Source organism: Anas acuta, chromosome 7 (assembly GCF_963932015.1).
Source record: "Anas acuta chromosome 7, bAnaAcu1.1, whole genome shotgun sequence".
NCBI classification, from domain to species: Eukaryota; Metazoa; Chordata; class Aves; order Anseriformes; family Anatidae; genus Anas; species Anas acuta.
This window is the reverse complement of record NC_088985.1, coordinates 8838003-8862852: the sequence shown is the minus strand read 5'-3', so window position 1 is coordinate 8862852 and position 24850 is coordinate 8838003. Positions and strand designations below refer to the sequence as shown.

The following is a 24850-nucleotide window of genomic DNA, read 5'->3' as shown; positions in this document are numbered from 1 at the left end:
CAGCAGACGTGCACAGCAGTATTAAACTAATTATCAAGATCATCGTTGACTTTCTCTTCCTATACAGTTTGTCTTTCTAATTACAACTACAAATATACAACCTAGATGACCTGCTTCCCATGTATATTCACCAAATACTGAAAGAGTCCCCATGCAATTCCAGACGCAATCAGCTAGTGGTTAACAAAAGTCCTCTTTGGAGAATTGCCCTTGACTCCAAACACATATTAATTAAATCCAAAGGTACTTTGGGGAGGCATTTCATTTTCCTGAGGCAACATAACCTAGTGTGTGGGGATCGTTACTGCTCCCAGTATCACTTGCTGTGCTTGACACAACTGTGGGCAGCCACTTAAGAGTTCAGGACATGGCTCTTTCATGCTCTGCATGTTGCATATCCATTTGCACTCAGGAAAAATGTGCGGGCTTTACTTATTTTTGCAACATATTGCACCTGCCATAACCTGCTGAAAGCATGGGGCAAAATGGAGTTTGGCCTCTTCTTTGGAATTTGTTACCCTTTCAAACCAAAGGGACTAGGAGATGTTCACTGACCTCAAGTTCCTTTCTGCCACTTCCACAACAGTGGGTGACATTTTCGACATCATCTGACATCTAGAAAAAAAACGTGCTCATTTTAAAATAAAGTCTGCTCAGCCTGAGTGGTGATTTGGGAGAGGGGAGGGTGTTTACCTCTATTTTTTTTTTGCTTGTTTGTTTGCCATTCTTAACTGCATGTATTTGCATAAAAGAAGTTATGTTGTATCATCTTCTCCCAGAGCTTATTCCCCATCTGAATTCTGTTGATGACAGCTTAATCATTTCCACAGCAACCGAGTTCGTGACATCAAATAGGGTATAAGCAGCAGGAACTGATAATTTCTCTGGAAACAGGAATTCTCTTCCATGTACATAAATACTCTGAAAAACAAAGGAGAGACAAATACAGAAAATATCTATCTGCCACAAAAATGTGATTGGTCTAACAGGGAATGGCAGTCATTTTTTCTTTCACTGTCTTTTTATTATCTTCTATCATATGGTTTAAAACAGTATTAGATGACAGACCTAGCATGGGGCACAGCCAGCATCCCTGGTCAGCGCTGGTAAGGCAGATGTACATACATTTCCTCTGCCAGGCACAGCCCATGTGTTAGGTGGTTACAAAGGAACCATTCTTGGCCTGTCTGGCATTAGCAACTTCTGCTGTGTTTGGTCTAAATCAGCAAAGTAGGTAGATTCATGACCCTAAGACCTTGCTTTCATTAACTTCAGATGGTTTTCCTTTCACATTACCATGAGCGATAAACCAAAACCCAAACTTGTGTCCTCACTAGGTAGACACTTACATAATACCAGCCTACACAGAGTGATGTAGAGGCCAATCTTCCCCTAAGCACCTCAATTCATGAAACTGATTATGCAGAAATCTTGATTTAAAAGCCAAATATCCAGGGTCACCAACAACTATGCAAACCAAAATGGCCAAGTGTGGAGGACAGTTGGAAGTTTTTAAGCTGTGCATGTAGATGGAAATAGCTGTTTGTTTTGCAGCACTTTGGGATGGATTGCAGATGATTGCTTAGTACAGGGATGACCAATTGCATACATCTGAAAATCACTCCAGCTTGTGCCCCATGCCAATGTGCCTGTGGCTTAGGGCCACATTGAGCCTTTGGTGTGCCACGGTAGGCTCAGTGACAGGCGTGTGGTCATGCCAGACTGAATAGATAACATCAAAGCTGCAGGTGATAAATTTGCTGAGGAAAACTAATACCCGAAACAGGAATAAACTCAGTAAAACTGCCGGCAGAATAGATTATTGATCACCCTGCCTTGTGTTTGAAAATTAATGACACAGAGGGACAGAAAGCACTCCCCCTCCCTCTCCCAGTGACTAAATCTAATGAAGGCAAGAACCGCTAAACTTAAGATCTGTGGCCCTCAAGTGTGTGCTCATGGTAATGCGCACGTGAAACAGTGACAGAGGCAGGCCTGCTCACACGCTGTGGGAGGTTGATGCTGGAAGAGAGCGCAGCAAGCTGTGTCGGGCAGGGACTGGTGTGGAGTAGGGAATGTAGCACCAAAATAGCTTTGAAATATGCAGACTCCTGGAACAGCCCCAAAGCAGTATCACACCAGTTGAAGTAAAGCCTTTCACTAACCTGCCACCAAAGGCAGGGTGACAGCCCACAAGATTTCCAGCAGGGCTTTTGCCTTTGATCCGGTCTCCTTCATTATTGCACAAAGTCAGCTCGTGTAGTGCAAAGTGGGACACAGCTGAAATCCATCTCCGTTTTTCAGTCAGGCTGGTGATGGATGTAGGTCTTCTGGGAGATTTTGCCTGAAAAGCCAGTGATAAGATTAGTACAGAACTATTTGCGCCCATGTAGGTCAAATGCTACAATAACATCTCCTGCCACTGGCTGGTAATGGGAAGGGAGCTGAAGATTACATGGAAAGCTTTAGGCAAAGGTGAAGAGCATGAATGTCGCACTGACAAGAAAAAGCAACACCACTAAAACTGTGGGTTCACTCTAGAATTTGTCTCCAGAACAGCAGTTAATCTTCTTCCCCAAAGCTTCAGAGAGAACCAAATACTGTTTTTTTGTTTGTCTGTTTGTTTGTTTGTTTACAAGTTTTACAGTGACACACATTTGTAAATCCTCTGCAGCTGGAATCAGGTGTTAATGTAAGAGACTTGAACCTCATCACAAACTGCAGGGGGGCAGTTCCTGTGGAAAAACAAAACAAAAGAACAACAACAAAAATGGCTATATACAGTATCAGAAAGCAAAGGGCCAGAACTTTTTTTTTCCTAATTATTACTTTACATCAATTTCACAATGATTTTGGGTCTAACCCATGAATTTTTGAATGCTTTAAGTTGGAAAAATATTCCCTGGTGACTTCTTGAGTGCTCAAAGGAATGTAAATTTGCCAGTTTTTATTGTTGTCTACCTGCAAATTCAGATCAATTATTAAGACCACTACAGATGCTCACCCAGGAATCTGCCCTCTCATCTTTCTCACAAGATGTACAAGGTCAACCACTCTTTATTTATATGTATGTATATATATATATATATATATATATATAAAAACCAACTGATTACCCATATAGTTACTCTGCTGCAAGTAGCTAAACCTCTATTGTACATACAGATAGGTATTTTTTAAAAAAAGAAAATTTGAGGTATCTGAAACAGGAGCAGAACTATACACAAAGCCAGGTACAAATCTCTAATTTAAATGGACAAAACAAATCTCTCAGTGACACTCTTTCTACAATTTTAACTTTATCTTTTTTTTTTTTTTTCACCAATTTTTTTCTTATGCTCTAAGCAGCAAATGCTTTTTTCTGGCAGAAGGCATCTTTCTGAATGGCTGGTAAATAGTATAAACTCAGCCAGGAGGGTTTTAGCAACAACAAAATATCCAAATTGCCCTTCTTGCGAGCCTCCAAAGGACTGGGCCTTTGTTTGCACACATGCTTCTGGCAAACACTGTGAACATCTTATGCAAAACCAATTACTCTGTAACCAAACGAAAGGTGTGATGTGCAGCACAATTTCCCAATTATTGTTACCCTTGTCATCACATTTCCTTCCAATTTACTTTTCCTGTTGCCTTTAAATTTCCAAGAATCAACCTAATTAGCCATATTGAACAAAGACCCTCTGGCCTGTGTAAACAGACATGGCTATAAAGCATCCTTATTTCTTAATCAGTGTTGCTTCTGTGCCACACAACAGATTTAGTTTACAAAGATACACTCCTGTGCTGAAAAACAAATTCTTTAGGTTTCAGTGGTGGAATAAGCCATTTGCTGTAGCTCTCTGCTGAGTAGCATGGCGTTCCCTTAGCTGAAAACAGTAGATTGCCAAAAGGTCTTTATTCTGTATATCCACAAACTTAATCAGAAGATGATAATCTGCACTGATGCATTGGAAGACCTGTAATATTCACGGCAAGCCTTGGGTGTAACAAATCTGCAGGCCATTGTATCAAATGTGTCTCGACATTAGTAAACTGCCAATGTTTATTAGCCATTTAAGATCATCTTCATACCATTCTGCCAGTCATAGAAGTCTCTTCAAATTTTCTGAAAGAATTGGCATTGTTTCTGTGTGCAAAACCATACACGAGAAACGTGTGACAAGCAAATGCTGTGGCCTTACATATGGATTGCATTGAATGCAGGGTAGTGCTGGTAGAAAATCAGGTAATGCTGAGAGTGGCACAACTTCCCCAGCTCTGCCAATCCAGAACTGGCCTTTGTGAAAGGAGCAAAGAGCCCAGTATGCTTCATTTCAAAACAAGGAGGGATACAGACTGCCAACGATGAACATTTCAGTAGCAAAATCAGCTGGGCACTGTCTAGTGGTCAAACTAAAGCCCTGGATCTAGGAAAATGGGCTTATTCTCATCCCTTCTGAGATGAGAAAAGGAGGGAAATTAGTGTTACTACTCACTGCTTCTGCTCTGTACTACAGAAATGCTTATTGACCTCAAGGGAGGTCAGGTCGCGAGGTGCTTGTAAGTAGAGCGTGTCAGCTGCTGAAAATCTTCACGTGGAAGATGTAGCCAGAGAGGATCTGTAAATGCCACTGAAGACAAGAGCACTCCAAAGAAATTTTCTTCACCCTTAGTTTACCAGAGAGGCACTTCCCACCTAGGATCAAAGATACACACACCTTCTTCCCTATTACCATTGTTCTGGATAAATAATTTAGGCATTGAAGTATTGCCTGGATGAATGGCTAGAGAACACAAGAAAAGAATCACATTTCTCAGGGAAACAACTTATTTACATAAGATAACTTAAATTCATGTAATAAAAATGTTTCATCAGCTTTTACTGAGGACCCTGGGCCAGAGCTACAGGTCTGTAAAGGAGCACAGCTGTGTAGTACTGTCAGTTTATAACAGCTGATCTAGCACAATTCTTCTTTCAAAAACAACACACAATTCTCCCTCTCTTGAAGACATTTACTTCAAGTGAAAAAAAAAAAAGCAGGCTATCCATGTAGCTGCAAACGAGGAGCTGAAATGTTTTCATTATTAAATGGCACAAGCTGGAAGATTTTCTGCATTTTACTGTCTCTAGAGTGTCCCTGAGGTCACCCATCAGAGAGTGCCTCCACAGAAAGACAATCTCGGAAACATATTTCACATCTGCCAACCCTGCACGGCAGAGGAAGATGTACTAAAGCACCTGTGCTTCAGCTCCTGGCTCTGCCAGGGTAAGGGATGAGGCCACACAGGTTTGTGCATGAAGAGAAGAGTGTGAATGGGATAGCCACTGCCCAGCCCGTGTGGCTAAGCCAGAGACAAAGAAGCCCTGGGCACATGCAACAGCTGCCCCTGCTGGGGAGCTGGGATAAGCCCCTAAGTTGCTGTGTAAGACTGCTTCCTTCCACTTTTCTATTCCAAGAAAACCGAGTCTAATCAAAGCAATTTCATTTGGTTAGGAAGGAGATGTCTTGTCTCCATGCTATGAGAAGTCAAGGGGGTACTTGGAAGCATCTTGTGAGTCCAGGACAACTCAAAAGCGCAAAGCTGGAGTGGAAAGGGGTGTGTTGGGATGACAGTGTGGGGACTAAACCAGCATAGAGTTAAAGCAGACTAAGAATTACCCAGAGCACTCCTGTCCTGACAACAGACAGACATTAGTAGCCCAACAATGAACAATGCTCCCAAAGTAACACCAGTGTGGATGTGCCCCTAAAAAAAGCCTCAGACTTCTGTGTATGCACATTCTGCTTTGATACGGATATTGGGAGACTATGGATACATCAAGAATCCAGCTCCAGCCCACCACTGGCCTTATCAGTTAAGCAGCTTTACATGGTTTGTCAGCAGATTAAGAGCACATTGTAAAATAGAAAAGTTCCAGAGAAGCAGGTCCCATGGCATTAATTTCTCTACTGAGTTAGCTTCGCTCCTAGGGAAAATGAGGCAAGGAGCGCTGCACCTCTGTGGGACCCTGGTTTCCACGCTTCACTCCCTCCTCAACCAGGTGCCACTGCCTCCTGCAGTCTTGCAGTCCTGCAGAGGGCCAGTCTTGCAGGGTGCTCCCTCAGAGCCCTTGGGGCATTCGGCTCCCTGAAATGAACCCAGGCACAGAAGGTGCAAAAGGAAGCTGTTTGTCGTGGGTACCAAAACGTCCTTCATACCACACAAACCCTACAATGCCTCAGATAGGATGCTATAGACAGAGCTATTTCCACATGAGGCTTTTTCTCTAAGCCTCTCCCTTGAAGAGCTTTTGCAAACTACTTGTATCACATCTTCCCATGACTCTGTCTCCCTCTATTGGTCTCACAGAGGTGAGGAACTGTCAATTGAGAAAATGGTGGGTGAGTTTCCAACCCTGTCCTGCAATAATTTGAACTAGTATGTGTTGAGGGATTTTTGAAACAGCAAAGATCCCATGGCTTGCTGCAGCTGAGCAAACCAAGCTACCAGGACGACTATGAGAAGTTCCCATGACTGTGTTCCCACATCACCCAATTGAGGAATTTAGAAAAATATTGTTGCCAGCAGCTGACTTCAAGGATGGGATCTACGTGACTGCTAATCACAAGGGGGTTGTTTTCTTGCAGGTGGGGTTGTTTTCGTGCAGTTGTTTGTCTGAGTGCTTTTGACCGATAATCTTGTGTGAGACACTATCCGCCTCTGTTAAGTTTACTATAAAAGTCAGGCTATTCGGGTAATAAAGGGAAAGCATGATCTGACCATACTAGTGTCTGTCGTGTTTTCGGACATTCTTCCTGCAACAAGTATGAAATACTGACTATATGCAACAGATACCTTTGTGTCTCAGCAGACTGTCTTTAGCATTAATTACAAAATTAAGCTGAAACTTTAAAGAAATTTAAATATAAAAAAATTACCTAAGACATATCTCACCTTATGTCTTTTGTAAGCACAACCACAAAAGAATTGTATGACAATTTAAAGAAGGAAAGAAAAGAGTGGACCAGGATGGGCAGCAGCAAAACTCGAGGAAGGTGGTTATAAGCAGTTCAATTGCCTTTTCCGAATTTTCTTAACACTCATGGTTTATGCAAAACAAGGAAAGACGGGATGCAATATGGCTTTTCCTTATTTAAATACTACTAAGAAGGAAGTTCTACTGTGGGAAAAGCACCTGCAATCCTATTGCTCCTAGCAAGTGGTGCCTACACATCCTCAGGGCTTCTTTACCCACTGTCTCAGAGACCAGGCAAACAGCACATCAGAGTCCTGGGACTGCTGAGTCTGGAGTGGTGACACTGGCACTGTTATGAGATTACTTCTGACATGATGAAAGAGGAGTATGAAATAAAAAGTTAAAATTAGCTTGTGAAACAGCTAAAGCAGAACCATTTTAAATGCATGAAGTTCCTGACCCCACCCATCTGCTGCACTCTACCTGGCTATGTCCCTGCTTACCTTTGCTTTAAATAGCACCAAGCACAGCACTCGGATTGCTGACATCTGTGCAGGGATACTTCAGCCTATTTGCTTCAGGATCTGTCCCTTGGAATCACTCTCAGCTATTACAAGAAGCAAATACAAAGCAGAGGCAGAGATGACAAAGTTTGTAAAAGTAGCTTAATTCTACTTCATTTTATATCATGTTTTTAGCACTCTTGTAGAGGCAATGGAATTATGGGTAGCATGTAAATTTTTGCACAACCAACCATTCAATTCAACTGATTCAACTGCCAGCAGTGGTGAAACCTCCATCTCTCCCATGGTGGAATTTATTGGTTCATCCTCAACATCTCTATACACATACACCTCATCAAGCCTACAGACTTGGTGTAGAGAACAGATCTTCAAGGATCTGTTGAACTCCCCTTGTCTGGATTCTCCTCCTCATGCTGCCAGCCTGCTCTCAGCCTGGCACTGCCACAGCTGGAGGCTGCAGAAAAATCACATCACATTGCAGGGTGACAGCACCCACTTGCTAATGCTGAGGCATGCGAGCCCATCCACCTTGACCGTGGGATGTTTGGTGTTGTTTTTGTTTTTTTTTTTTGTTTTGTTTTTTGACAGATTTTTGCCAAGCTGTAACCTGTAAACTGAGCACCTGTCAACATGGCTCAACAGTTAACTATTTCCCATTTGTTTTCCTTCATCAAAACACGTGCTACTTGCTAGCACTTCGCAGCACACCAGTGACATTCACTATAGGTACATCTCAGTAGTGCGCATCAGCAGTAAAACTTCCATGCATATATGGAATAACAATCACATTGGAGCCTTGCTGTCTTTTGTGGCACATAACGGGCCTGTGCCTCTCAAGAACCAGCAGTGAAGTGCAGTTGCCTGGCAGCTTTCACTCTGAGTGGAGTCCGATGTTCAGATGGGGGTTATGTGGAGCACTACATCTAATGACTGCCGGCAGAGGATCATCCCCTCATCTTTTATTGACTGGCTTGTAAAAATAGATGGGTCAGTCTCTGAGCTCATGAATGTCTATTTAAAGAAATCCCACTAGTTTACATAAGTTAAATGTTAGGCTTGGCTTCCATTCCTGAATATATCTCATCTATCTTCATCTGGGATTACCATCGCACCCTTCTGCACAGCCCATACACAGACGCACAACTACGATCAGGGCTGTAGGTACAGACCTGCTAAGCGAGCAAGTGTACTTTTTCAACCTTATTTCGGGAATGCTCAGTTGGCAAAGACAAACAGTGGTAGTGTCAGGAGATCGGCTTTGCCATAGGTGTCAGCAACACTCAATGGAGGAACACTCTTCTGAAACATCAGTGTTCAAGCAAACCGCAGCCACTTTGAAGTGGAGCTACACTGAACAACGAATTCTCCAACCTAGACCAAAGAGGCATACAGGAAAAAAAAAATCCATCTCCAGTCTCCTTTCTCTCCCCATAGTTTTGATTTCCACAAAGGCTGTCAGCAGGAACAACACTCCAATCATTTTTGTCTCAGTTTTCAAGCCCAAGCTTTATCTGGCTTATCAGAATTAGACAAATCATTCTGGTCCCACCAGTTTACTGCAGCACTTCCCTGACAAAAGTATCATCACAGAAAGATTGTACTAGCTTCTTTCTTTCTTGCCTCATGATATATGACTTTTGGAGAAGATGGCATGCTGTTATTGTTAGCTTGCAATGTATCAACTGATGTACAAAACAAGGCCAGAACACAGCAAATGCAAAGGCACCTCTGCAAAATGAAGACAGTTCCTTTGCGTATCATTGATAGCGTTGCTTTATCACCATAAAAGCCTGTACTGCCAGCACATAGATGTGATCTAATTCCTGAGCAAGCCTGTCTCAGATTCCCTAGCTGTTTTGATTACCAGTGACCAGAGGAAAGAAAAGGGCAGGACGGGTGAGCTGTCCGCCAGCAGCAGTCATGTAACAGGAATACAGATTCTTCTTTTTCTCTTCCCTAAAAGGAAAAAGGATTTGCTGTGCTGGTTTTTCATCTCCTTTCCCTTTTCATTGAGAGTGACAGTTATTTGATTCTGTGTGGCATGTCAACAGTTTGGATAAATTAATGTATACTTAGAAAGCTATATTTATGGTAGGAACATCTCCTTGTGAAAAGCATAGGTTAGAGACGCAGGGACTGAACTGGTACAATCTATTCAATTTTCTTTATGTCCCTAGCAGTGATGTTTATTTAGTTATTTATCTGTGTGCATGCTTCGGCTTGTTTTTGCAGGCATCTGATTGCAAGCACTTGATTTCATATAGTCGATCATTCAGTCTCTGCCCAAATCTGGACAGCCCCTGTTATACTGGTTAGAGGCTAGTTCCATATCCACTGAGGTTAACAAGAAACCAAACTCTCCGCTGATTCACAGACAACTCAAATACTTCAGCTTTAGTGTGTGGGTAGACCAAAAATTCCAAGAGAAAATACAGTAATTTTCCATTAGTCACTGAATTTCCTCCAATTTCCATTGCCTGCAGGAACTGACACTTGGTCCATACATATTTCAAAGCCTTACCTAATATCAGCTCCTGTTCTACGTATTATATTACAGCTGTCCCCAGTACCACCAGTGATAGTTTCTCATGCTTCTGTATGACTAGACCATGCCCAGATCTCCTTACCCAAATAATGACCAACTGTTACACCAGCCTACTTGCTACATGTGCCTGTTCTGTGCTCCTTATCAGATGGGGAAGGAGGGGTATGTGTCTTTCACCCAATTAAACACCATGACACATTCCCTCCTCCTGCCAGAAGTATGGCTAAAATGCAAAAGTCTGTGTTGTCCATCTCTGTATATTTTTCTTGGACACAAACATCTCTTGTCATTTCATTCACCTAAGAAAATCACTGCTTCAAATAAAACATCTTTTGTTGTTTTTGTTTGTTTGGTTGTTTGTTTTTGGAGTGAATTTCACACAAGTCTGACAGAGCAGCAGACAGGCTCCTTTTTTGTATTTCCAGCGAACAGACAAATGGCAGTGGCATCCCATCACCTACCGCCCTTCAGCCTTTGCTGGCCAGGACCACCTCAAGGAACATTACATTTCAAGGCTTATCACTTCAGTTATTTGCTTCCTTGGTGAGACTAAGACTAAATGAATGCCATGAATCCCGTGCTTTAGAGACTTCTCTGTCAGAAACATGAAAAGAACTCACTTCCCAAGACTGACACCAGACAATAATCACTGTCGGAAGCAAATTTAGGAGGCAAAAATGTTATGGACCACTGGCGGTCTCCTGAGACATCCCTGAAAAGATATCTTTGTAGAAGGAACAATGGCTGAAACATCAATAGAAATAGGCAAGGGTTGCAGTTGTAAGAACAAGAGGATGCAGATAAGGACCAGGGCTTTCTCCTATTAGAGCGATAGCAGGCAGACTGGTGGAGTTTTGAATATATTTGTTGGAAAGGACAGAACTATTGATCTTTATTGAAGTGGAGAGGAAGGCTGACAGGAAACAAAAAGGGTGGCTAAAAATAAACCTGTAATTCTGTTTTCCAGTCAGGAAGAAAGAAGAGAAAATGTCTGTTCCTATCCTACTCAGCAAATCAAAGAATGAGTGATTTATAATCAGATTAACAGCCATGGCTTCTAATCTGCCCAATTTGTCACTTGCTGTAAGTCCACACCTGAGCTGTCAGCAGCGGAGATGGAAATGATTGATCTGTGACTTCGCCGGCATAATAAATGCTGGTGTATACAGATGAGGATTTTTCTTATCACTGGCTACCTCAAATTGTGCCAGTTACCAATGACTATGAAGATTACTTCTTTCTCATTCTTGGTTCCCTGCTTGGAACCACAGCTGCATGGGGGAGATTATGAGAAAATGTGCAGGCTGCGTGTCTCAGTGAGATGGAGAGAGGTACACCAGCACGGGTACAGCCTTACCATTTGACACTGCTTTTTGGTTTGGCTTTCAAAAGCTAAAAATTTCCCTTCTGTGCCTCTGCCACAAACTAGTACAGGGCCAGTCCTAAAAAAATAAATTAATTAATAAATAATGTAAAAAAAATTGTTTAAGCAACAGAATATTTTCTGTCCACAAGAACAGTTCTTTGTCCATACTCCAAACCTTCAGCACCCTCCCTTCCTTTTCACTCTTCTCCTCTCCTCTTCAGGCCTTTCCCTTTTCTGAACCTCCCCTGCTTCTGCCTAGGTCTGGAGCCTTTTTAAAAAACAGAATTAGATCGGACTCCTTTAAAAGCCTTCAGCAGAAGGCAGAAAAGCCTGCATTTCAGCAATATTTACTGCAGTTCTTATTTCCACAAAAACTTCTAAATAAACAGGACACAAACTGCAATAAAAGCAGAGTCGAAAGCAGCATATTTCCTGCTGCCATTTAAAAGATGAAAGCAGAAAATGGCTCAAAATTACCCCCCAGCTCTCTTGCAAGAAGTGTTTTAAACCCCCCCAAAAATACAACAGCAATAACAATTGATGCCATTGTTTCCAAACTTCTATTTCTCTCATTCTTTTTTTACTCTTTTCCTTGTGTTTTGGCAGCTGTGAATAATTCTGTACCCTAGAATTGTTCTTCAGGCTATTAATGTCTGTGACCTTTTACATCAACAACAGCTCTTCTTTTCAGTCATTTCTTGAAGCACTACCTAGTATGAATTTAACATGACTGAGGCAGCCTCCTACACACACACACTTTTCTGAGACACGCAGAAGCATGCTTCCTCCCATCCATTAAAAAAAAAAATATCACTTTATCAGAAAAATATATGCACGCTGTGTAAATAACTGTGTTTCATGGTGATGGGGAAAAAACACCTACATTGTGACCTTCTGAAGTTCTCTTGGGGAAATTAAAGGACTGATTTTACAGTGGGATGATCTCATTAAGTCTAAGCCATTATGGGGGTCTCTTTTGAGTTTGCCGTTGCTGCATTTACATTCTAAGAGTGTATAAAGAGCTTATGAGAGATAAAACATACCAAGAGCACTCTCCTACTCCATGATCAAATGCATGCACATTATCAAGAGCATCTCTAGTTCTTCTTACATTCAGTTAATCAAGGATGCTAATAGACTGGATCCTAGTTAGCAGCAGTGCAATGCTCCTGCCCCAGTTTCCTGTGATGGAAACAAACAGCATCCTGTTGCAAAACAGACGGATAAACTGGGCAGTTGGCATATCATTTGTGCTGGATGAAGGGCCTTCAAAAACAGAGTTCTGTAAAGAGTTCTTGACCCTCTAAGTCTATACATAATTTCAAGGTATGCTTCTCTTCACTTCAGAACCAAAGATTGGCCAAATGAGTTTGCAGGTTATTTTTAACGGGTTAAATCAACTGCCCCAATAGGTCAAGAATTATCCCAGCTTAGAACCTGTCTATGATTTACACTTTTTATGTGTCAAAGTTAAGATCCTAAAGGCTGCCACCTCAATTAAAATAGTAGTGAGATGTGGGTTAAAACAAGGACTGGACTCCAGCAATGCCTCAGACTGGACATGAATATTGTAGTAAGATCCTTTGTAAGCTTCCTTTGTAGAAAACATAGACTTGGGGACTCCAAAGTTTTCTTTTTGTATGTGACTTATCTCTGCTCCTTGCCAGCTGCCAGACATTAATTTCCTTGTGTCACCTGACAAATTTTGGGATGCCTCTACTTCTCTTAGTTCAGGCTCGTCATTTTTTCTAGTCATGCTCAGCCTTTTGGACAATACAGGGCCTTGTAGACGATTTTCTCTGAAATCGATCTGTCAAGAAAGAATGAGCTTCTGACAAAACAAAACATTTGCAACATCTCTCTTTTTCTTGTGGTATATGTTGAAAACTTGTAAAAAATCTTTTCAAATAAATTCTTAGCTGAAGTTCTTCACATTCTCTAATGAAAATCTGACAATTTTTAAGAAAAAACTGATACAAAAAGTGATCTGGCTTGGTTCATATGTACATTTGTCTTCAAAAAATCCCTCATTACAATATCACCACCATGCTACACACCTTTCTCAGAAAGGCCCCTAGCAAACTGCCTGTCTGGTTAGGGACCCACAGAAATAGGGAAAGCAGACTTGATGTCCTCCTGGGAATACAACAAATTTCTCCTTCCTATAATAATAGAATCATCAAATTATTCAGGTTGGAAAAAAACTCTAAGAAGATTATCTAGAAAACATCTTTTAAGCTGGGAAGAATGGAGGGAACACTGTAAATACAGAAGAATACTTGAGGATTCCTGAGGACTCCTGAGTTCCCACGAGTGAGTGATCCACTCAGAAACCCACCGTCCAAAATGGAAGATGACAGAGTTCTCATGCTGTCCATATTATACAATGATAATGCTTCATCTAGGAATTATTACAGTACAAATTGTGGATAATATAACCTGGAACTTTCACTTTTAAATCACGCAGCTCCTTCCAATCACATACTGCAGTCTACACTTCACTTCTGGGTCACTGATTTGAGACTAACCCAGGAAAGGAGCTTTCACTAATAGCTCCTTAGCAGTCACATTTCAACTCCTGGGGAGCTGATACTGGAATTATTCAAATCACCACTATGAAGAGTTGTTCTTCTGTTATAATATACCTGACAGGAAAAGGCCTGAGTATGGCCTGGTGCCTCTGAAAGCTGGTACCTCAAGAATATGAATCCATCCAAATGACTTGATGTGAACTTGTCTAGCAGAGCAATGTGGGAATATAACCACATCTGATGTCTGTCTTACGCTTATTTCAGAGACAGAAGAACAACTCTCCATTGATATACCCATTAGAAAAAGCACATTTAAAAAAAATATATAGATAGATAGATTTGTTTTTCTGTATCCAATATGTTCTTGTCTAAAAAGCCCGTTTGGTCTAAAAATATACAGCACCTGTGTAGATTTTTTTATGTATTGAAGCTTGAAGTGCTAAATATTCCTTGTTGTAAAAATAAGTCAAGGATATTCGGAGGATAAATATATACATATATAAGACGTTTGCAATTTGATGCACCTCTGACTTTAGTGAATGTGCATTTTCTGGATTCTTCACTGCAAGGGTTTTCATACAAAGATGAGCATGCTGGACAGAGGATAGATATGAAAATGATCAAATAATGACAAAGGATGTTATCTGCACACTTAACCTATCTCAGTGATAGCTGTCTTTACAACTATGCTGAGCTCTTCCAGCTCTTTTTTGATGGACAAAACCATTTCCCTCCATCTTCTCTAAAGATAACAGTCACAGAGCAAAGAAGGAATTGAAATACTGCAGAAGAAATGTACAATATCAGACATACACCAACAAATCCCAGTTAGTGATGATGCTAAATATACATTTTATTTTTTTTTAATCCCAACCAAGCACTGTGTCTCTCTTGCTCTTTTCAGTGCTGTACTTTCAAATGTCAGAGAACTGTGTAGCATGACATTTGTATCTAAGATCTTGTTTCTAATCTTTAGAATAAAAGAAGGGAAGAGAATGAAAGGATGCTCACTGGCATAATGTTCTAAGGTTGCAGAAATGAACTCAGTCCACACGTACTTACTACCCTAAAGTAGGTCATTACAGCAGGACAATAGTGAAAAATGTGCCCATTTCCCAGCTGACTAAGATCAGAATCACAGAAGATTTTGTTTTAAAAAAGTTTTTTATGATGCAATCTGACCATATTCATACTAACTCTCATCTCTTTTCATACAATTCAGGTTTTATGGAATGATGCTGGAGACAGAATCATAAACAAGGATTTAAATATCTAAGATGCTTATTCAGCTACAGCCATGCAATTATTTGGCAGGCATGTGACAAAGCACACCAGTAAGCAGACAATGAATCTGTCTGCCACCATCTGTCTCTTCTCTTGAGCCAGAAAGGATTCTAATTATCTTTAAATCTAGGACCCGCAAAAACATTTCAAATATGTAAATAATTTCAAGATATGGAAGAGAAGAGGTAATCCAGTGATTTCTTCAGGCTCTGCTCCCTTTTATGGCTCTGCCATCATTCAGGAAGATATTGGAGCCATCAAAGCCATCTTATGATGCAGGAAAAGTATTTCAGTTCACTTACAACCCTCCTTTATAACACAAGAGGTACAGAAGCACCCCAAACTACAATTTTGTTAATCCTAAAACAGCAAAAGCTGATGGAACAGATCTCTCTTCCTTCCTTGCATTAAGAAGCTTGTCGAAACATATATTCAAATCCCCTTCTTTCCATATAGACTCTTGTATATTTGGGTTTTCAACCCATAGGGAACTCCTCAGACTGGAACTTCTGAGCCAGTTCTCCCTGTACTTTGCTGTATGGTAATCTTGTAGTAGAACAGACCCATCTGAAAGTCTCAGCTCTGAAGTCAAAGTAAACTGAAATAATATTGCTCACTTTGAAACCTGAAAAATAATGGTAAACCCTAAGCTCAAATATATGTGTAGAAACAATTACTGTAAAACACATTTGCCACTGGAAACTGTTTTCAAAACACGGGATAAAACACTACCATCATGGATTTGATTTGTGTTTTAATGTCTCAGAGCAAAAAAGAGAGCCACTTTGCATTTTCATGACTATTACATAATTATAATGATTGCATTAAAAAATAGACATAAAGACCGTGAAGGCTGATATCTCCTAGGGTATATCAAGATACCACCCATGTCTGAGAATTGGCTCAGGCTCCTACTGCAGACTCTGCCCCTGGAGAGGTCAGAAATTTGCCACATGTTAAGATGATCATCCAGACTTCCCCTACAGTCAGCAAACATACCTGAGTGCTCCAAAGAAGGGATGAAAAGATACTTCTCACATGGACTTGCACACCTCCTGTTGTTGTTCCAAAGAGGAATCAATTAGTTACTGTTCTCTTCTTTTTCTGGTAGAAAGACTGTTAAATTAACCCACCAGATAATTCTGCAGAGGATAAAGTAACCCAAAAGCAGATGACAGATAAAGACAGAAGAGCAAGGGTGAATGTCATCCTCAGTATCCTGCTCAACTGCGCTATTCCAATGCTGCAGCAGGAATTAAACAAATCAACTTAATCATTCTGCTTATTATTGTTGCAATTAATCACTGCATTTCTCACTTTGTTACTTAGTACTTTTGTGACACTTCCCTTGCTCGTTTACTCACCTGTTAAAGATTAAACACAGCTTGGGAGGCCGCCTGTTCCTAAAGCTCTGTGCTATCTAATTCTTCATCATTTCAAGTTTTGAAACACAAAGTACATGCTAAAATCCAATTAGAAAGAGAAACAAGTCATGAGAAAATCTAGTGGCAAAAAAACAGATTTGACAGCTTAAACCATTTCCAATTTACAGTTACATTGTATAATCTAACGCAGCTCACCTTGCCAAATGGCACCATGAGCATTTAAACTTCAGACAAACACCATACGTATTGAAAGGATATTGATTCCTAGCCACTACTGGAAGGAAAATTAAAGCTAAGGAAGGGGTGACAGATCTGGATGAGGTGTGCTTGCTATCATTATGCCAGACTAAGGGAATAAGAAGGTCAGCTCTGTACAGTTGGAGCTGTTCCCTCTCTGGTAATATACGTACAAAACAAAACAATCCCAGATTCCTCTGTAAAGACCTCTACAAATCCTTTACTGATAAGCAAATAAATTGCATTGTTCTATGTCTCTGAAGGGGCATTCTAGACTCAACAGGACAAGCTGGAGAAGTCTTTTTGGGTGCAAGCCTCAGATCAAAAAAGGAAACGTTGATTTGCTATGCCAGGAAGTCAAAAGACTTCATTTCAATAGATACTTGAGAAAAGAAACCAAGGGGAGTGATACAGGAGAGAGTTTAAGTGAAGAGTTTAAAGGAACAGGGAAAAATTATAAAAATTATATTAAAAAAGATAAAAACCCTGTGAAGTGAGTGGTGAAGATGTGTTTAGTCCATTAAAAATTTAATACTCAGTCATCTGGGCAAAAATGGCAAAGAGGAAGAAGAAAAGAACTGAATAAACACAGAGAAAAGGACTGAAAGATAAATGTGATTAGGACAGAGAAGAAATGGATCCTACAAAATAATTCCAGAGCAGCAACCAAGGATTGCAATGCTGGGGTTAGACTGGCAAAACCCATGGATTCAGCATAGTCCAAGGGCTTGTGCTGGAGCTGTAACTACAATCAGCCCTTCTTCAAATTTATGCTACTACTGTTGTGGCTAAACATAGATCCTTACAACTTATGCAGATGCAACATGCATGAAGCAAAAGGACAGTTCTGGGAGCTTTTAAGCTTTCAGGACAGCTGTCAGAGCAACTTTGTGCAAGGGCTGGTACCAGTGCTGAATAACCCTGACCAAGTCTGGATACAAGTTCTTTACTTAGATTCATAGCAAAGAAATAAGGGTATGTATTTTCATGTTTTAAGTTCTGTCAGTGTTCTTACAGATCCTGTTCACCCACTTTCAAAAGGCTGTCTTGCTGGCAGAAACTTGTAAATATGCACACATCAAGTTCAAAATTTATCTCTCATCTTTAAAGCATACTGGAGCATAATGAGAAACGCAAGAAAGATCCTTTAATTTTTGCTTTCAAGATGTTATATTTCAGAATTGAAGTTAACAGAGGTAGATTACATAATGATGATCTTCCAAAAGGGAAAGAACAGAAAGTTATCAAGAAGAAATCCAATAGGAAGAAAACATAAAAAAAAAAAAAAAAAAAAAAAAAAAAAAAAAAAAAAAGCAAATAGAGGTACTTTTTTGTTCCCTTTGCATAGTAGTATTGTACAAATATCCTGGAGGACAGTAAACAAGCTTCTGGGAACACATTAAACCTTGATTTTCCAAACAGCTCAGCAAATTGCTTAAAGGCAATGTCCCTAGCAGCCAGTTGAGACTGAACATCTGGAAAATGAATGCTTGTTTCATAGGTGGATCCTGAAGCCACAGTTGCACGATGTTGGAGACATGGCAAATGACATTTTCATGCTCTGCCTCTGTAGCACTCATTCCAGCCCTTTGGGATATTGCATTTTTAGCAGACTGCAGAGGATTTGACTAAATGCCTTTGGTTTGTGAATGAGGACTTCTATGTTAACGTTGGACCACTAGAAAAGATGCAGAACTGGTCATGTACATTTGCTGGAGCAAACCAAAGACACTTCAGTCAGAATGACACGGACACTTTTTGACCAGAACTTATATGTAACCTGGTATTTAGAATATATGCCAGGTTGCAATAACACCACATGATGTTTTTTCTCTTTCTGAAACTCATTCAAACAGTAAGCTCGTTTTTATCAACATCTCAGTCACAATGCGATCTAGCATGACTGAGAGCCAGCAAAGAAAAGCCTCACTTCCACTGCGCAACTGAAGTGCCTTTGAAGAGTTGTGTGTACGCTCAGAATTTGAGCTAAATGTGTCAAAATATCCAATGCATTGGTCAAGTGTGTTTACATGGGCATTTATGGCCATATGAGTACATGCATCATTAGAAAAGTTGAGGAAATTGCACATTTCTGTGCTATAAAAATAGGAAAGGTGTACAAGGGAAGTTCCTGTTCAAACCATGATTGCTAAACAATCAAAACCCAACTGACATTAGGTTCCTAACAGTAACTGCAGGCAAAACTCCTAAATAACTCAATAATGTTTCCAGCTTTTGCTACTATACTCGTCTCTGTGCCAAGATCCTCAAAGTTGAAGATGACTTTGCCGTAACAGCTATGCAGAATACCTGACTCATCCATCATGAAGCTTGGGTATTTGGGTCCATATCTCATCTGTCCTGGTCACTCTGCTTCACTTCTTCCTCAGCATGACAAATGAGGAAGCTGAAATGTATGATGAAACATGCATGGCAGAAAACAAGCAGGATTTTGGAGACAGGTTATTTTTGTGTTTCTCCTATGCTTTCTTTTAATTAAAAAAAATAAAAAATAAGTATGTATAACAGTATGGAGATGAGAGTGAAGATTTTTATGTCTTTTTTAAATGCTGTTTTTAATATGAGTTTCCACCACTTTTCTCCCTTCCCCCCACTCCTATATTTTGGCTCTGTCACAAAACACTTGCAGAGAACTTCAAACAATTGCAAACCACCAGTTAGTAAAATGGTGGTTGCCTGGGGAGCCTGCAGCCTTGCCTAGCAGTTATATGAACAGCAGTTTGAAGATTCTCAAAGCCACATGAAAACCAGTGTATGTCCCTATCTTCACTTGCCTATTCACAAATTAAAATCATTTCCATATCTTTGCATCTCTAAAGCCTGTCATTTACATAACAAACACCAGTTAAAAGCTCACAAATGTATGTCACCCACCAAGTTCCAGGTCCACAAACATGGAAGATTTTCTGTCTTGGAAACAGAATCTGATATGTTCAAATAGGTTTTGTAATTAACCTTTTAAAAGATGAGATTGGAACAACTCTTTTATTCAAGGCAGGCTGCATATGTCATTACTGTATTTCACCGTGTGTGAATTCCTGGAAACATGACTTTATATATGCCTGTATGCAAGAGGATTTCTGTGTAAATGTGCATACTTAGGACTCTCATGGCTATTTTCACCTCTCTCTGTGGATTATTTCTGAATACAGCAGAATCTGAGAACAGCTAAATGACATACAGTCAGTACAGAGTCATATTTATGTGCAGGGATGTGAGAGAAATGCACAGAAAAGCCTATGTGAATCATTATTTATACACCTTTGTTACCAGGAAATCAGCATAGCTTATTTTCCACACAGTTGACAGAGCTTCCAACACTGGAAAGAGCTTCTATAGCTCTGACCCTCTGCAGCAGTAGCTTTTTTCACTGGTCACAAGTATTCTGCAGCTGCTTAGTATAAGCCATCCAAACAGATGTTCTTAATGTCTGTCTGGTTTTCTGTTTCTCTTCTGTCCCATCTAGCCTTCAAAATTGTACCCTTAAGTTCTAGTTGCAGACATCAGGGGTATTTATGAAAGGTACATTTTCTTCCTGCATGTTTGCATCACTTGTAGTATGTAACAGTCAAGGCACTCGAGGGCCTACTAGATTGTGGTGTAAGCAAAGGAAGAGAAGGGAAGGCTGCAAGTCATTTGGTCTTATATAAGCACCTGAATTCCTTCACTGTACAAGGAGAAAACTAGAATTTTGTAGAAGCTAGAATCTCAAAAATATGACCTGGAGCTTCAATAGGATAGATTGCTTAGCTTCCAGAAAGAATCCCAGCTTGCTTTTACCTGACAGCTTTTGTGTTTCTGACAGGAATAGGTAAGCATGCCGTACATATTAGGGAGCTTTCAATATGTGCTCATCATCAAGGAAAGATGAAACTACTGGGAAAGAAAACTACTACAAAGAAACTACTGGGAAAGCCAGGGTGAAATGGTTAATAAAGCTACCTAGTACTTACAGCTTTTATGGTATGATAAAGGGAATCCCAAGGAACAATGGAGTAAATGAAATGGAAAAATGATAATAACAAATAGTAAAAATAGCTGACAGTACGTATTGACTCACATATTCAAGGCATTCTGGAGGTTAGAAGAGATCTGTGTTCCTTTAATAGCATCATGACAAGCAAGAGGAGCACAGCACACAGCTGAGTTTCTACTCAGCACTGTTTCAACCTCATGGTGGGACACTTAATGCGACCAAACTATCTAAGCACATTCCAGATATGACATTAGGTTTGAAAACATTCCTGCAAACATTCCTGCTTAGTTTCTGGCTTTCTCTCTCTCTCTCTTTTTTTTTTTTCAACAAGTATTATCACATCTCCATTCACCATTAGGAAAACATGCCTGTATGAACAATGCAAGAGCTAAAGGTGGAAGAAAAATAAATACTTTTAGGTTCTTTAACTGGAGAGGTACAATTGCTTGAACCCTTTGACAGGTGGGTGAACAGTCCCATGGCATTTGTTTAAGAAGTTACAGGGAAGGTAAAACCTTTCAACACAAACTGCATGTACTTTATAATCTCATTCTACAGCGCAGTCCACCAAAGAGTAAAGAGCATATCAACATTTCATCTCGCTTTGATTCAAGTTTCAAGTCATCAGGTCAGTTACTAAGTCAAGTCTCAGCACAAGGTAACAGCTTCAAATAATCTCATCATGTGTGGCCATTATCAACTATGCAATTGTATCTTTCACAAGAAAGTTGCACAGTCTTTTCTCCTAGCATGTCTCTCCTTGCAATGAATTTCACTATTGCTGCTCATGGCCTTGTTTTCAATTTTGTAAGTCATTAGCTAAAGGAATTTTATACACACTGAGTGAGTTTTAGATACCTACAACAACAGTGTTCATGTTGTGAAAAAATCCTCCCTCTATTCCCAATACTGAAGCTGAACGAATTTACATCTTTCAAATGAGTCTGCCGGACTTAATATGCATTTTAGAACCAATTTTCCCAGCAGAGAGTTTGACCTTTAATCTTCGGTGTTGAATTACTACAAATTCAATCCAAATATAAGCTCCTGCACGGTGTCTTGAGTTTACCTTTGTTTGGCAGACCTCTTTTTACGTTCACTTTATGCAAGTTATTATTAGATTAGTGGCATTTTCTGCGTTTTAGAAAAAAATCCCTGGAAATTTACCTGCCCTTGTAACTTCTGAATGAGGTAAAGAACAACCTGCTTATCAACTTTGTGTCATCTGTTCTCCAGCATGACATAATCTCATGCTGCTACAGAAAAACATTGCATTGTTTCCAAGCCTCCTCCTTTCTCAGACCCAAACAGAAGATGCGTATCTCTCAAGCACACAACAAAGGTGTGTAGGCAATAACGAATACTTTATATTGTGAGACTAACTCCTTTCAATACACTGAGATTTACATGCAGGTTTCTCATGTGTCAGACAAGAGGTTTGGCTTTTTGATCTGTTCAACTGCTTTCTCAGGGATGGGTGGATATGCTCTCCTGAGTACATCCAGAGATGCCTGAGCTATATGGCACTGCATTCTCCCCTTTCCACCGAACCTTGTTGCTGCCTCATAACCAGTGAAATAACCACACGTCAGCTTTTTCCCTAACCCATTGTCAGTCTGTATAGGCCTGAGCAAACATCAAAACTGTCTACCTATTTATCTGTCTACTGTTACATGCTTTTTACCCTAAACCTCTTAAAATTAACAGCATCATTTTGGGCAGCAGCAGCAGGCAGTAAGCCAGTAGCTCTGAGGGTGAGGTATACTTTGCCATCTCAGATTAGGGAGACCTAGCTCAGCTGCCACTTGTGCAACACATCTCACTGCAGCCTGATTTACCCCTCTTCCCATTCTGAAAGGATTTCACTACTTGAAGAAGAAAAAGCAATACTTGTTTCAAAGGTCATATTGTATACTTGTCAAAAACCTTTGCAATCAGTCTGATCAATGAGGTTGGGCTGATTTGGACCTGCTTAAGCTCTAGTCCAGTCTAATTAACACTTCTGAATTCCCTCATATGCAAAAAATAGAGGTTATTTGGACCCAAGGTAAAATGACCCATAATGCTATGGCAATGTGGTATCTCCCAAGAGTAAATTCAAAGAAAGATGCAGCTGGGTTTTTAAATTTATACAGTCATGGGATTTTATTTTATTTTTATTTTTTTTAATTCTGTGGTACAAATCATGCACATTCTTCCCTAAGACACCATAGGTCTTTCGCTGGGCTTGCATGCAGCAACACAGAGCACCATCAGCCTCAGAAATGCACTCAGGGATTGCAAAGCCTGCAAAGAGCAGCGGGGTGATGCACTGTTTAGACAACCAGGGTGCCCTGGGCCATGTTTAATTTCCCTGTTGTAGATGAAAGGCCCTCCTCCAGAGCCTTTCTCTGCCAAGTGTTGAGTGCTGTCCCAGTGCAGCGTGCAAATTTCAGGGCTTGGCAGGGGGAGGGCAGTGGGGGATGGCAATGGGGGAAGGCAGCATAACTTGGCAGAATGGCATCCCAGCCACCTGGACACCTTTTGATAAGGTATCGAAATCACAGCAATTTCTGAGACCAGCAGAGCCCAGATGAATGGCAGGTGTGAGATTTATAGAAACTCCTTGCTATGCTGCAGCAACAAGCCCTTTGGAGAAGGAAGCTGTGAAGGGGAGCAATGAGGTAAAGAATAAAAGCCATAATGAAGAGCTGTCCTGTCCCCAGTCATAGGAACAATAGGGAACTGGAAGAAAGAAAGAGTTCTTTCACCTTGATTTGTTCTTCAATTTCATCTCATTTTACTTTTCTCTGGAAACCTTTCTCCCCACTTTCCTGAAAGTTGAGCTCGGGAGGTGGTCTTGCCACTGGCAGATTTCCAGGCAAATCAAGTCAAGCCACAGCTTAGCTCAGCCCTGGCCATGTCTGCAGCACCAGTATTCTAAAGTCAAAGTAACCAGGCAATTCTGGACTGCATTTTTCATTTTGCAGCAACCCCCTTCCTTCCCCTTCTCTAAAGAATTCCCCAAGAGAAAGGGGAGAACATCTTTCCACTGCTTCCCATGACTTCCTACACAAAAGAAAAAGAGGCACAAAAGAGCAGTGAATTTAATTTGTGCCGGTTTGGTAGCCTCAACAAGGCTGACAATCCCTAGTTGTAGCAATAATACTTTAGAGTTTTCAGAGTGGAATAGCCTAAATGCCTACTTTTCTCAACAGCTTGATATAATTTTTCTTTGGAAACATTCCCAAAAAAATCTAGCCAACACAAATCTAAATGTACCATGTTCACTAGCTGACCAATGGTAGTCTGACATGTGACAAGGGACCCCAATAGCCTGGCAGAGTGCCACTAAAATAATAAATATATTTATATCCTCACAGTCAATCACCTGTTTCTGATTTCAAGACTGGAGCTGTGTTTTGTGTAAAATCTTTCCATATATGCTGCAAAGCAACGTATATTAATGGCTTTTCTACTGGCAATTACAGGTGAAAAAGTGTGAAAAGGGAAGAAAAATGGCTTACAGTGAAGAAAACATCCCTTTGCATCTTGACGCTCTTCTCAAGGATCTGCTGGTGCTCAGGACTTCTCAGACCTTGTAATTCAATAATGTCTCAGAGGAACTATCATGGTCAGGATACCCAGTGAAGCATGACCCATCAGTCCTAAATTAAAGAAAAAGAAAAAAACAAACTTGAGTTGGAGTTCTTAGCTCAAGCATGAAGAGTTAAAACAGCAAATAACAGAGAAATGAACTTGTGAGAAAGGGAGAGGGAACTGTGTAGCTTTTTGTGGCCATCAGCTATAGCACCATTTGTGTTTGCCCAGAGTGTCCAGGGCAATGGGCTACATCTTACTTCAAGCTGCAGATACAATTCATTAATCCTGTCAAAGAATGGACATAGTTCTGTTGCCTCTTTGGTAAGAAAGGTTTGATCATGTAAGTGATGCTGATACAAAACTCTCTCAAGAAACAGTAAGATTCCCTCTGCCAGATCATGTTGTTGCTCCTTGCTAAAAAAAAAAGTGAGTAGATGTGGACTATGAAGTTGTTTTTACTCT

The 24850-nt window shown here is 40.5% G+C and overlaps 1 long non-coding RNA gene across 1 annotated transcript; it reads right to left on the bottom strand.

The window, feature by feature from the left end:
• Positions 1-472: 472 nt before the first annotated feature.
• LOC137859933 (uncharacterized) lies at positions 473-24448 on the bottom strand. The gene is made up of 4 exons (XR_011098672.1): positions 24313-24448; positions 2656-2735; positions 2166-2344; positions 473-921 (listed from the first exon to the last, which is right to left on the bottom strand). It is a non-coding gene; the product is annotated as an uncharacterized lncRNA (long non-coding RNA).
• Between the last annotated feature and the right edge of the window lie 402 nt (positions 24449-24850).